This window comes from Montipora foliosa, chromosome 11, assembly GCF_036669935.1.
Source record: "Montipora foliosa isolate CH-2021 chromosome 11, ASM3666993v2, whole genome shotgun sequence".
In the NCBI taxonomy this organism is placed as follows: domain Eukaryota; kingdom Metazoa; phylum Cnidaria; class Anthozoa; order Scleractinia; family Acroporidae; genus Montipora; species Montipora foliosa.
Genome location: NC_090879.1, coordinates 17,749,910 through 17,752,409, shown reverse-complemented (window position 1 = coordinate 17,752,409; position 2,500 = coordinate 17,749,910). Strand labels below are relative to the sequence as shown.

At 38.8% G+C, this 2,500-nt stretch overlaps 1 long non-coding RNA gene across 1 annotated transcript; it reads left to right on the top strand.

Annotated features, from left to right (window-relative positions):
- Positions 1 to 531: 531 nt before the first annotated feature.
- LOC137975088 (uncharacterized) lies at positions 532 to 1,211 on the top strand. The gene is made up of 3 exons (XR_011117542.1): positions 532 to 615; positions 883 to 934; positions 1,141 to 1,211. It is a non-coding gene; the product is annotated as an uncharacterized lncRNA (long non-coding RNA).
- The last annotated feature ends 1,289 nt before the right edge of the window (positions 1,212 to 2,500 follow it).

Sequence of the window (2,500 nt, the reverse complement as noted above, 5' to 3'; positions counted from 1 at the left end):
GCTTAAATTCTTTCCCCGTCAAATTCTGACGCCTAGTTACAAGTGACTCGACAGTATCCTTAAGGAGTCCTATGACATTTAGACATCTATTCTGCACTCTCTGTAGCTCTTCTTCGAGGTAAATGGGCAACCCTCCCCAGACAGGCGAGGCATATTCTAAGACAGGTCTAATCTTAGTGATGTAAGTTGTTAGACCAATGTCCCTGGGGAGAGGGGCTGTTCTGCAGACCCTAAGAAAAATCAATTGAAAGGCATAAAGTAAGGCTCAGAAACATGGCAAACTGGTTCGGCCCACGATGAGAATTGAAAGAAACAACTGATGATCTTTCTCCTTTCGCCAGCAGATAGCAGTTACTTACACGAGTGCCATCTATCACAGAGCGCTAATTGCACTCCAACTTCACCCTATCAAAAGATGGTTCCTGGAAATAACCCAAAAGGTGTGAGAGTCATACAGAGCCCCTGGCAAACAGTTTGGGTCTCGAATCAGTTGAAACCAGGTTTTTCTTTCTTTTACAGCTTGCGCTTATTTGCATGGGCGTCCCTTGTTACAGACCTTCGAGTACGTTCAAGCATCAACTGCACAATTTTTGACAACTGGGAATCGACTGAAAGGTAGGAAATCGTAGAAATTACTTTTATTGACGTACTTGTCTTCTAACCGTCACGATGAATTTTTAATCAAGGCTGATAACAAGGCCGTATTTTCATTTTTCGTTTTTTGTCTGCAGAGTGATTTTCAATAAGAAAAAGATAGTAATATTCAATTATTGTTGTTCGAGTCCCACGATGTTGGCACTTTTAGTGTAGATCTATACACCACACGTAAGTCAGTGCCATGTACTGAATGTACTCTTACAGTATTTTTTTGTGTTTTTGTAGGAGAAGATGAGGGATTCTTTACACGGACATTCAATAAATTCTTTGGATTCTAGTAAGCTTTTTTTAGTACTCAAAACTCTCGCACTTGCAGAATATGCGGGCAATACTGTAGAGTGCAGCCCTGGCATGTGATTATTGGGTCCGATAGGAGTTTATGAGTTGAAGTATACAACCATATCTTCAGCAGGTTGATGACCCCTAGGTACAAAAAATCACATTCTTAATATATTTTTTTTTCGTTTTTTTTTCTCTCCACAGATCTTTACATTTATGAAACAACTATGCCTGCTGCTTTTTTGATCGATCTTTGTTTTGGCTTGCCCCGAACAATTAGTTAATGATTCAGCGGTGACACATGTTTTGAAAGCATGCTGTAGATTGCAATGCGTATAGAATGGAAAGGAAAGTAAATTTCATTTTTGTAATATTTCTGTTGTTTACGGCTCTGGGAAACTCTATGTAGGAGAACATGCGCCGTAGAGTTCTTATAGCCAAAAATTGGCTATTTGAACCTCACGGCGCCTGCTCACTCCTCTTTCTAACGCGAATGCACCAATATAATAATAATAATAATAATAATAATAATAATAATAATAATAATAATAATAATAATAATAATGATGATAATAATAATAATAATAATAATATTGAAGGGCCGCAGCCAGGGTGAAACATAGTTGAAATTTAAAAAACGATCTCTGGCTAAAATGATTAAAAACTACGAGCTCTCGACTGCCCGAACTGCAATCTTCGACGGGTAAAATGAATGATAAGAAAGCGATGAGAAAATTTGAATGAAAAGCGTGAATTGCGAAATAAAAATGTAAATGGTTATGAATGTTTGTGAAAAAGAATGTTATATTGCCCAGGTAACGGGCAAGGATTGTTATCTGCGTTTATAGGTATCACTCTGGTATGCCACACTTCTAATGTTTTTCTGGTTCTAAAAGTGCCTTTGTCAATAATTGACGCGTTTTCAAAATCAATAGCGTGGATGTTGGACCAGGCGTGATTAGCATTTGAAAAACACCAAAACTGCGGCCAAAGGTTCTAGAATTGCTAGTCGGCCAATGTGACCAGTATCATACTAGTTTACAGAATACATCTTTGATATAGACCCTATGCAAAAATGGCTGCCTTTAAATTATTCTTTTGTTCATATTCAAAATAGCCCAACTAACCTCGTTTTTGAGACAAAAATTCTAAAGAATTTATTATCCCGAACGAGTTTAGTTGGGCTATTTATTTTTGCATAGGGTCTATTGAACATCCATGTTTTGATCAATTGACACCTGTTAAAACAGTGTATCCGCTGACCAGTGTCACCCTTGGCCACATCGCGGGCTCAAGCTTAGAGCTCATCGACGTCAACTGTTTTTTTTAAGTTGACAGCTGACCAGGTACTGGTTTTTGATTGGATTGCAGGCTCAACTCAGGTTCACTCACCCAAACATAAACGAAGCTTCATTTTTCGCGCGCTTTCTGTCGCTCGACGCGGCTACACGGCCATACTTACTACATCAACTGACATCAACTATGGTTTCGTGTGGCATGTACTAAACCCTAAAACACCTGAACGAAACCACCAAAACCACCGGAACGAAACCACCGAAACTAT